This window comes from Syngnathoides biaculeatus, chromosome 2 (assembly GCF_019802595.1).
Source record: "Syngnathoides biaculeatus isolate LvHL_M chromosome 2, ASM1980259v1, whole genome shotgun sequence".
NCBI lineage: Eukaryota > Metazoa > Chordata > Actinopteri > Syngnathiformes > Syngnathidae > Syngnathoides > Syngnathoides biaculeatus.
Window position 1 is genome coordinate 17,341,451 of NC_084641.1, and position 12,565 is coordinate 17,354,015.

A 12,565-nucleotide genomic window follows, 5' to 3' on the forward strand; every position below is an offset into this window, starting at 1 on the left:
TAATACTTGCCATTTGGAACACTTGATGTTGATGTCCTGCAGATTGTTTTGAGCTCTTGGCCTGTAATCCCTTTTGGACCAGCAGCCTTCCTGGGATTGATATTTTTGAGCATCAGAATCATCTTTAGTTGCAAAGTATGATACAAACACACAAAGAATTGGTCTCTGGTATTTGGAGCTGCTGGTCCAATTTTGTTTTAATGCGCCTTATGTAAATAAATCATCACATAGTGTGAGGGAAACAATACAGTGAAGAAAATAAGTATTTGAACACCCTGCTATATTGAAATTTCTCCCACTTGGAAATCATGGAGGAGTGTGAAATTTTCATCGTAGGTGCATGTCCACTGTGAGAGAGATCATCTAAAAAGAAAAAAAAATCTGAAATCACAATGTATGATTTTTTTAACGCTTTACTGTATTTGAATAATACAGCTGCAAATAAATATTTGAACACCTGTTTATCAACTAGAATTCTGGCCCTCAAAGACCTGTTAGTCTGCCTTTAAAAGTCCACCACCATTCTATATATTATCCTGAATCGGATGCACCTGTGTGAGGTTGTTAGCTGGTTTGAAATCATGCAGATGTCAAGGCCCCTCTTAAGTTTCCCAATGACCATTTGGATGATACAGAGGAGTCATGGGAGAATGTTTTGGTCATAACTCCACAAACCATGTTTGGTGGAAGATGAATGATGAGTTCCATCCCAAGAACACCATCCCTACTGTGAAGCATGGGGGTGGTCGCATAATGCTTTGGTGCTGTTTTTCTGCACATGGGACCAGACGACTGCATTGTACGAAGGAGAGGATTACCGCAGCCATGTATTGTGAGATTTTGGGGAACAACCTCTTTCCCTCAGCCAGAGCATTGAAGATGGGTCGTGGCTGGGTCTTTCAACGTGACAATGACCCGAAGCACAGAGCCAGGAAAACCAAGGAGTGGCTCCGTAAGAAGCATGTCAAGGTTCTGGCGTGGCCTAGCCAGTCTCCAGACCTAAAGCCAATACAAAATCTTTGGAGGGAGCTGAAACTCCGTGTTGTTTCTCAGCGACAGCCCAGAAAGGATCTTCTGATCTAGAGAAGATTTGTGTCGAGGAGTGGGCCAAAATCCCTCCTGCAGTGTGTGCAAACCTGGTGAACAACTACAGAAAACGTTTGACTTCTGTAATTGCAAACAAATGCAACAGTACCAAATATGAACATTGCTTTTCTCAAGTGTTCAAATTCTTATTTGTAGCTGTATCACACAAATAGATCGTTTTAAAAAATTCTACATTGTGATTTCTGGATTTTTCTTTTTAAATTATCTCTCTCACAGTGGACATGCACCTATGATGAAAATTTCAGACCCCTCCATGATTTCTAAGTGGGAGAACTTGGAATATTAGCAGGATGTTCAAACACTTATTTTCTTCACTGTAGATTAATCTGGAGCACCGACTGTCAGTGCATCATGAGAGATAAAATGTTCGGATTTACCTAATTTGTCTGAAAATGTGTTCTTCCAAGTTTGCCGGCGACAGGAAGAACAATTGAATGTCTTCCACTCCACTTCACTGCATCCTCCTGCTGCCATTTATACAACAAAATAAGAAGCTTTGTGGGCAACTAAACAGGCCGACATTTCTCATTCAGTAAGTAAATGCATTAGAGTTGAAGCTCGTTACTATTTCAGTATGTATTTTTTTTTTATTTGTGCATTAGTGGTGTGCCACAACAGTTTTCTCTTGTCAAATATGGGCCTGTGCTCAATAAAGGTTGAGAAACGTGAACTTTGTCACATGAGAAAGCAACGCAAGAGCTAAGGGACTGTAATTATTTACAGGTGGCTGGTTTCCCAAGTCAAAGAGCCGTAAATATTGCTGATGTGAATCTGTTTTTACTTGAGGAGGAGGGAAAAAATACACTTAAGGTAAACTGCGTACTGTGACATTTGACAGGGATAAAAATACCACAATTGTTATCCTTTCAGGCGGCACAGTGACGCAGCTGTAAAGCGTCGGCCTCACAGTCTGAGGTCTAGGATTCAATCCCGGCCCTGCCTCTGTGGAGTTTGCACGTTCTCCCCGTGCCTGCGTGGGTTTTCTCCGGGCACTCTGGTTTCCTCCCACACCCCAAAAACATGCAACATTAAATTGGACACTCTAAATTGCCCGTAGGTGCAATTGTGAATGCAACTGTTGTGTTTCCACGTGCCCTGCAATTGGTTGGCGACCAGTTCAGGGTGCACCCTGCCGCTTGTGTGAAGAGAGCTGGGATAGGCTCCAGCACTTCTGTGACCCTTGTGAGGATAAGCGGCTAAGAAAATGAATGGCTAATGATTATCTTTCACACCAAAAGACCTTTCCCAAAGGAACCCCCAAAAAAAACAATAATATACGTCATTGTATTGGTGGGGGGGGGGTGTTCTCAAGCAGATAGTACTTGTGTCTACTGTACTAAAATGGATTTTAGTGTCATATTCCTGGGATTAGTGGGCAAGTACTTCAGTACTCCAATTTCTTAGTAGTCATTAGTGGCCGTAGTCGCCTGTGTCGCCAGTTGTCAGCCATCATCATCAGTTAGGTCCAGTATTTAGACGCAGGGCAGGAAGGAGGAAGTTGCTGCATTATATTCATATAAGTGGTGCAGAAAAAGGATGGATGGATGAAAATAATGATAGTCTTGAAACACCAGTCACACGCCTTTCTGAGATACGAGCCATCGAGCTGACATTATTAAAATTGGACGTCGAAGGAAATATTTGAGTTACTACCGCATGGTAGCAGTGAACGTGGAAAATTCCACAATAAAGACCTCTTTAATGGCACTCACTGCAGAGGTTTAACGTCCAAGCAAACATCTATCCATCCTTTCATTTTCAACATCGCTTATCCTCACTAGAGTCGCAGGTATGCTTGAGTGGATCCCAGGTAACTGCGGCCATACAGCCTGAACTGGTCGCCAGCCAATCGCAGAGGACAAAGAAACAATTAATCATTCACACTCATATTCACAGCTATGGTAAATTTAGTCTTGAATTAACATACCGTGCATGTTTTGGGGATCTGGAAAGAAACCAGAATTCCTGGAGAAAACCCATGCAAACTCCACACAGTTGAGGATGGATTGAGTCTCAGAATTCGAGGTGGATGCACTAACCAGTCGTGCTGCCCAAAGTAAACAGAAAACGGAATTAAATCCGAAACAATTACATGGAGAGTTTTCAAGAAGCGCATGACTTTGCCTTGGGAAAGTCCACTTAGCTCAGTGGTTCCCAAACTTCTTTTGCCACCGCCCCCGTTTTTGTAGATGAAAATACGCACGGTCTTAGCATTTTTACGCATTAGCTTGTAAACATTAGAACTTGGGAATGACAAACATATCTCCATGAATCACTGCATTGGTCACTTTACAAATTGAAAAATTACACTGCCGAGTTTACCAAGCGACCCAAAAATAAACAAAAATCTAAACTTTTTTTTTTTCTGCTAAAATTAAACATCTTGATTTCCTGCAGTCATTTGAGTGGATGGTGTGGGATTGTGTGCTTGCTCGCTCCATCTGCTGGGTTTACCTGAATAATGAAAAGTCTTCATGGTAGCACCCCCCGCGCCCCACCGTCCCCTGTCATAACGCCGGGCTCCCCAGTTTGAAAACCGCTGATTTAGCTTCATGTAAACAGTCCAACACAACAGAAAAAAGTGAACAAATAGCATCGGTACAGCAATGTTTTCACCTGTAAGGCAACAAACATTTGAACAAAAATATGAAGACGGAAAATATGATATAGGAATATATTCTTTGTCTCCTACGAATGACAATTACTGCTGAGGACATGTGATGCATTCTTGTACCCATGAAAATTCGTATATGTCTGTACTATACTAGTGTTATTGATATTTCTAAAGATGTTTTTTGTTGGTTGGAGGTGGATAGTTGGGTTTGAATTTCATGAATACAAGGAGGACCCAAATTGAAAAATTGAGGATTTTGTTTGGAACTAAGCTTCAACCAAGCACTTTTCAGTTTAAAATGTTTTTTTTTTTTTTATGCACACGTAAAAATTTTTGTTCTCTGTAGAAATTCATTGATTTCAGAAATGGAACACTTTTTTTTAAATATATATCAACTGTGCTGTACTGTATTGTTTTTTGTTTTTTTTTTTAATCAAGGGTCTCTAGATACTGTTGGCTGCATTTGTGGAAATAAAATGAAACTGGCCAAACGACCAAAGCATTATTGGAGTTTCCACCCACAAGTGACGATATACAAAGATAAAGATTAACTAGTGAATATAGATAGGGTAGTGCCTTGAGTTATGAGTTTAATTTCTTCTGTGACCATATTCGTGATCCAAATTATCTTTCCTCAATGAAATGAATGGAGCTGCCAAAAATGTGTTACAAACCCCCATCAAAAAATTGTTTTTCCTCATGAAAAATATCATTCTTTAACAATGTAATTTGTAAAAACACAGTAATGTAATTAAATAGCAGGTAAGGATTCAAACAGTTTGTGCATTATGATTTATTGCTGCAATCCATTTCATTGTGCTGCTCCTTTTGGCGTGTCTGGCCTGGCCACTAAGAGGCAGTATAATAGTGAGATTTTTTTTTCTTTTTTTTTGCAAAGCATGACGCTTATATTGTGAAAATATGTAACACCATCATTTGTGTTCAAATATAAATTGCTTTTAAAATGCTATTCATTCTCACATGAAAGCTTTTTCGTAAGGCAACAAACGCTATGTTGTATTTCCCCAAATAAAAGGTCCACTGTCATGAAATGCATGATTTTTAGGATGTTATTAATGAAAAAAAGCCAATCGGAATGGACCCATGCATTTTTTCCACCATAAAACAGGATTTTGACGTATATGGCTTTTTGTAACTCCTGCTATGAAAATCCTCTCGAGGGATTTGTTTTAGAGAAGTAGCAGGAAGTGACATTCTTAGCAGGAGCCCAGTCAGGCGATCTCGTGTGTTTATACTAGTTTTACCTCCTGGAAGGTAGCTCTTTGTTCCTTCGTGTTAGCCAAAATGCTGGCTCGTTGCATTGCTGGACATTGTCCGAACACTCGGGAGGATGGATTTGCTCTTCATACTTTTCAAAAAGACCTGGTTCGTCATGAAAAATGGATTTCACGGGTGCAAAGGACGAGCGCTTCGTGGGTTCCAAATGACAGGTAAGTGTGTATACAGCTATGAAAAAAAATAATAGTTTGGGGTGGGACATAATCCTCACACGTGCACTTAAATCAGGGGTGCTAAATATGTTAATGTACCCATCGGCACCTTGCACGGCCTCGATCGGGCTGGCTCATACATACTGTCTGAGAGTCTGTTGTTTGTGAGAAGTGATCCACATATCATCTAAATATGGCTCGAAACGATTGGGTAATATAGCCCTGGTCACTACAGTCAATTGTGAGATGTTCTCTTCTTTGAAAAGAGCTTCCGTGTCCCATAATAGGTGGCACAGCGCATTTTCAATGGCAAATGTCGCGGTGTGACATAATGAGCAGACGATCCAGGCAATATGGTGACCAATTGGATGTCAAATGAGACTTCCGCAACTTTGCGCATTGATGACGCGTTCGTTCGTATAGACATTGAAGTGAATAATGTTATATGTATTTTTCATTACAATATCTATTTTAGAATGTTTATACGCATGATACTTGACCTTTAAGGTTGAAGAATGTGAAAGTGGCTTTTGTATCGGTTTTTCAGTATTTGGACCTCACAGGAAAACGATTGAACACGGCGGCTGCACTACACTGCCCGTGACAAGCGTGCACACATTTTTCGGCAAATATCTGTCTGTAGATAAATAAAGAAAATTTTGGGGTTTTACAGGAACCAAGTTTCTAATTCAGGCCTTGACTGTAAATGGTTACGGCAAATGGCTGACAAATGCGTTATTGATTTGACATGAGGTGACTTCCCACACCACTTTGTCACACAGTCGCGCCGTATCAAATGTGTCGGTTTTCACGCTTGTTGATGCAGCAACCCGTGTTCAACTTGTGACCATCAGAATTCAGCATGCCTGACAAAAGAGGCGTCAAATAAGTGTTGAGCATTCCTTCTTCAGATGTGTTGGGGGTCAAAGCCCTTTTTAACTTCCATCCATCCATTTTCTTTGCCGCTTATCCCCACAAGGGTCACGGGGTGTGCTGGACCCTATCCCAGCTGTCAACGGGCAGGAGGCGGGGTACACCCTGAACTGGTTGCCAACTAATCGCAGGGCACATGGAGACAAACAACAGTCACACTCACAATCACACCTAGGGGCAATTCAGAGTGTCCAATTAATGTTACATGTTTTTGGGATGTGGGAGGAAACCGCAGTGCCCGGAGGAAACCCGCACAGGGAGGGCCGCGATTGAACCAGGGTCCTCAGAACTGTGAGGCCAACGCTTTACAGCTGCCCCACTGTGCCGCCTCCACACACACACACACACACACACACACATACATATATACATTATACATATAAACACACACCCACTTTTCCTATATGTATTATTTAGTGTTCAAAGGCTTTTACATTGAAACAACAAATTTCATAGATGTCAACCACGTCACAGACACATTATTCATAAAACAGTCAAGAAAAATGGATGTGGATAAACTTATTGAAAACACTTGAGTATTCAGCGATATTAGAAATAAAATCGTATTATAGTATTTGTACACTCGCAAGTTATCCTTTTTCCTCCCATTCTTTTAAAAGTATTTTCAAATATTTTGGCACTGTAGACTGTTTTAATTGTACTTTTATTTTTGTTTTTAAATGCTTTTAATCACATAGAGCACATTGTTACCTTGTGTATGAAATGCACTACACCTCTCCGTTGCAAAGTTCGCCTCCAAATAAGGCAAGGTGTGTTTGTTTCAAGTTGTTTATTGGTCACTTCCAGAAGACGTTTGCAATAAAACTGACGCAGGAAACAGAAGTGAATCAAACATTGTATAATTCAAGAAATTTTGCAACCTCCAACGTGTTTTCTTCCAGGATTCCCAAACTGCATTTATTTAGCTCCATCCATCAACTCTGACCATCTTCCCTACAGTCCCCACAGTATGCAGTTGCCTCTACCCAGTTTCACAATGGGGATGGTGGACGATGAGCCGTATTCGCGTTTTGTACGACCCTTGTGAGGATGATCAGCTCAGATAATGGATGGAGGGATTTAGGGCAAAGAATGCAACTTTGTTCTCATCTGACCCAAGGGCCTTATTACACATTTACAGTTTCTCATATATGGCAAACGGAACATCTTCTGCCTTTCTTTCCACAGTGGCCATCTTGAAAAGATTTGTGGCGTACACAACATGTAGCTGTCTGGACAGATTTCCCCATGTCAGCTGTGAATTTATGAAGCTCCTAAAGAGTGACTATAGACCTTTTAGTAGCTTCTCTGACTAGTGCCCTCCTCGCTCACTTTCTGTCAATTCAGATGGATGGCGATCTCTTGGTAGGTTTAGACTTGGGTCCCACTTTTTCCATTTTTGGATGATGGATGGAAATTTTTAAATATAGGTTTAGAACCTGAACGGCGTAATTATGGACACATGATGTTTATATTTGCGTATAATTGTTTGAATAGACTAACACGGCATCATCAAGCATCTGGAAATTGCACCCAAGGATGAGACAGAGTTGTGGAGGTCCAGGATTCTTCTGATTTCCTGGCTGATTTCTTTTGATTTTTTCATGATTTCAAATAAGGAAGCACAGTGTTTGACTTGTGGTCTTGAATACAACCCCAGGTGTGCCATTAATTTACTCACATGTTGTCAGTCAGGAGCTACCTCTTCTTCTTCTTTTCCTTTCGACTTGTCCCGTTCGAGGTCGCCACAGAGTGTCATCTTTTTCCATCCAAGCCTATCTTGTGCATCTTCCTCTCTAACACCCACTGTCCTCATGTCCTCCCTCACTACATCCATCAACCTTTTCTTTGGTCTTCCTCTCGCTCTTTTGACTGGCAGGTCCATCCTCAGCACCGTTCTACCAACATAGTCACTCTCTCGCCTCTGAACATGTCCAAACCATCTAAGTCTCCTCTCTCTAACCTTGTCTCCAAAACATCCAACTTTGACTGTTTAAAAATCTGCGCAATAGCAGGGACACAACAGATGAACTGCGATTTAATGAAGGTTCAGACAATGGCCCGAGTAATGGCCAGTCAAATATTTTGGAACACGCTGTGCTTATATGCGCCTTTGTGAAAAGCCAGACAAAACTTATAATAACTGTAATTATAATAAAAACCGTCCATGCCTTGACTTTCAAACAGTTTATTCTTTTCATTAAAATATTACCTATAAAATACATTTTCTACATCAATTTATATTCCCATAATGGCGACATGCATTGTTCACAGATGTACAGAAGCACGAATACACTTAAATTTACAGTGTACACAAGTAAAAATTATTTTTGCAATACGAAGAAAAGACGGCTGTTGATATTTCACAAATTACATTCTTTAATCTGTTTCTTTACTGGGTTTTCTATCATGTCAGCTTTTAAGTGGACAGACTCATTTGAGGAAAAACAACTTGTGTTTATGTGGACAATAGATCGAAAAAAAAATATGTACACATTGGGGCAAAAAAAGTACTGTATTTAGTCAGCCATGGTGTGCAAGATCTCCCACTTAAAAAGGAATGTAATTTTCATCACCTATATACCTCACCTGTAATACACAAAATTGGGGGAAAAAAATACAGAAAAACACCATCTGGATTTTTAAAGAATTTATCAGCAAATTATAGATGAAAATAAGAACAGTATTTCATCAATAAAAGGTCATCTTGAAACTTTGGTATACTGTATTCACTTTATTGCCAATGACAAAGATCAAACGCTCTGAACTGTAAGTCTTCACATGGTTTTCACACACGTTTGCTGGTATCTTGTTCCAGTCCTCCATGCAGATCTCCTCTAGAGCAGTGGTCTTTTGGAGCTGTTGTTGGGCAACACGGACTTTCAACTCCTTCCAAAGATTTTCTATGGGGTTGAGCTGGAGACTGGCATCGCCACTCCAGGACCTTGAAATTATTCTCACGTAGTCACTCCTTCGTTGCTTGGGCGGTGTGTTTGGGATCATTATCATGCTGAATCGTCATCGTCAGTCACTTTTCATTCTCAATGCCCTTCCTAACCGAGGGAAGTTTTCACCCAAACTTCCATGACACATGCTCCAGTCCGTTCTTTCCTTTACACGTATCAGTCATCCTGGTCCCTTTGTAGAAAAACACCTTGAACGTATGTTTCCACCCCCATGATTCACAGTAGGTTTCTTTCTCCTCCAAACACAACTGATTGAGTTTTACCACAATGTTCTATATTGGTTTCACCTGACCACATGACATCCTCCTAATCCTCTTTGATATCATCTTAAGGCTCTCTACCAAACTTCAGACAGGCCTAGACAAGGACTGGCTTAATAAGAAGGGGGACAGGTCTGTGAGAGCCAGACATTTTGCTTGTTTGTAGGTGGCCAAGTATTTATTTTCCTCCACAATTTGATAATAAATGCTTTAAAAATAATCAGTGATTTTCTGGATTTAAAAAAAAAATTGTCTCTAATAGGTGAGGTATATATGATGAAAATTAAAGCTGTCATCTTTTTAAGTGGGAGAACTTGCACAATTGGTGAATGACTCAATACTTGTTTGCCCTTTTGTGTGCGTGTGTATATATATATATATATATATATATATATATAAAATATATATATATATATATATACACACACACATACACACACACACACATACATATATACACACATTATCTCTCTATACTGTGTGTGTGTATATGTACATATAACATTTTGACACATTTTATCATAAATGAGCCGGCATGGTTGCCGATTGGTGTATACATGTTCTCCCCGTGCCTGTGTGGACTTTCCCCGGCTACTCAGTTTTCCTCCCACAATCCAGAAAAATGCATGGCAGGTTAAATGATAACTCTAAATTGCCCATAGGTGTCCATGTGAGTATGAACGATTGCTTTTTTCCAGTGCCGTGAAAAACAATTGATCCCCTTCTCAAAATCATATATTTTTGCATGCATCCTTCAATGTTTAAGATCAGACAAATATAAAGAGACATCTATAACCCAAGTGAATTTAACATCTTTTTGAAAGGTGATTTCATCTATTAAGGGGGGGTGCTATTCAATCCCCTAGCCTTGTTTGAAAAAGTACTTACCCCTTTGTTAAATAATGAACTATGGAAAATGAATAGATTAATCCCGATTTTGGTTAATTTACATTGATCACACCCAAGGCCTCTGAAGATTACACCAATAGAACAGCAAAGATTCATCCAGAAGGTTACAAAGGAACTGAGGACAACTTCGAAAAAACTGCAGGCCTCCCTTGTCTTAGTTAAGATCCATGTTCTTGAGAGAACATTGAGGAAGGCACTGGGCAAAAATGGCACCAATGGCAGATTTCCAAGGCCAAAACCGCTGCTGACCAAAAACAACATAAAGGCTCCATTTATTTTTGCAAAATACACATCTGAATGACTTCCTACACTTTTGGGAGAATATTGCAGTTGAAGCCAGAAGTTTACATACACTGTGCAAATCACGTTTCGTTTTTTTGTCTCAGACTCACCGAAATTATTTTTGTTAAATGCCACAATATTGACGGAATTTTTTCGAGAATTTGACATTGTTTTCCATACATTTCCTTAGTATCGAGTAGCATTTCCTTTGAACAGCAGGACTTGGGTCAAATGTTTTGGGTAACCTTTCACAAGATTCTGACAGTACTCTGCTGGAATCCGAGCCCTTTTCAGAACTCCCCACAAATTTTCCGATGGGATTCAGCTCAGGGCTTTGTGATGGGTGCACAAGACTGACTTTGTTATTCTCAAACCACTTTTTAACCATTTTGGCAGTATGCTTAGGGTCCTTCTCCATTTGGAAGACTCATTGGCACCCAACTTTTAGCTTCCTTGCTCCTGTCTTGAAAGGTTGCCTTTACATCGCAAGGTAATAGTCTTTCTTTATGATGCTGTCTATTTTAATTAAGAACTCCAGTTCTTGCTGCAACAAAACAGCCCCACAAGACGATGCTGCCACCCCCATGTTTCACAGTTGGTATGGTGTTCTTAGGCCTACGAGCTTCCCCCTTTTTCCCCCGAGATGTAACACTGGTTGTTTTGGCCAAACAGGCCCACTTTAGTTTAATCAGACAAGAGAACATATCTCCAGATTTTTGTCTTGATGCTTTTTTGCAAACTGTAACCTGTCTTTATTATTTATTTCGCAGTAATGGCTTCATTCTCGGTACGTGGACTTTCAGGCCATGTCGGTGGATAATGATACTTTTTACCAGCTTCAGCCAGGATTTTCACAAGGCTTTTGTTCTGGTGTTGAATTGCACAATTTGGACTAAAACACGTTCAGCTCTGGGACACGGAGGCCCTCTTCTTCCTGAGCGGTGTGATGGCTGAATGTTCCCATGATGTTTGTGCTTCAAATGTAGCAGTAGTATTTCAGAAAAAGAACATCACACCACCAGTCAAACATGGTGTCGGTAGTGTTATGGTCGTGGGCTGCTTAGCTCCTTCAGGATCTGCAAAATGTGCTGTGATTGATGGCAGCATTAATGCTGCTCTTAAAAAAAAATCATAGGGGAGAACGTTCTGCCATCAGTTTGTTACCTTAAACTGAAGTGCCTTGGTTTCTACAGCAGAAAGACAAACCAAAACACAGCAGCTAGTGAAACTCTGGAATGGCTTATGAAAAGAAAGTGAAGGTTTTGGAGGGGCCTTGTAAAAGTCCCAAAGTGAATCTGATTGAAATACAGTGGCGTGACCTTAAAAAGGCTGCTCGTGCTCCAATGTTGCTGAATTCAAACAATGCTGCAAAGAGGAGTGGGGCAAAATATGCCCTCACACATGTGAAGGACTCATTGCCAGTAGTAGAAGTAGCTTGATGCTGCCTGTTGCTGCTGACGATGGCCCAGGCACTTATTACGTTTACGGGACTATTACTTTTTCACACTCGGCCCGTTAACTGTGTATAAATATTTTTTCCTTAAAAAAAATGTAATCATTTAAAAACAGCACTTTAAGTTCACATGGATTATAGTTGTCTGTTGTTTTTTTTTTTTTTTTTTGATGATCTTAAACAAAGTGAGGAAACTGATACGAATTTGAGAAATGAGCCAATAATTCTTTCTTGCAGTTTACGTGCCCTGTGACTGGCTGGCGACCAGTTCAACTTCTTGCCCAGAGTCAGCTGAGATACGCGCCAGCACACCCGCAACCCTAGTGAGGATAAGCTATACGGAAAAAGGAAAGATGGATGACCATCAATTAATTTCATTAGATTTGTGAAAAATATAAAATGTGACAACATTTTGTAGCTTCTATCTAGAGATTCACAATGAAAAAATGAACACTGATGGGAGGAGGGCAGCAAAAACTAAGTGAATCTGATGTGAGGTACATATTTCTAGAAATGTGTTTGTGAGTGAGCCATTGTTTTGACAGATTGTGATTTAGCAGTGCAGCCAGTTCATAATAATGTATTCGTTA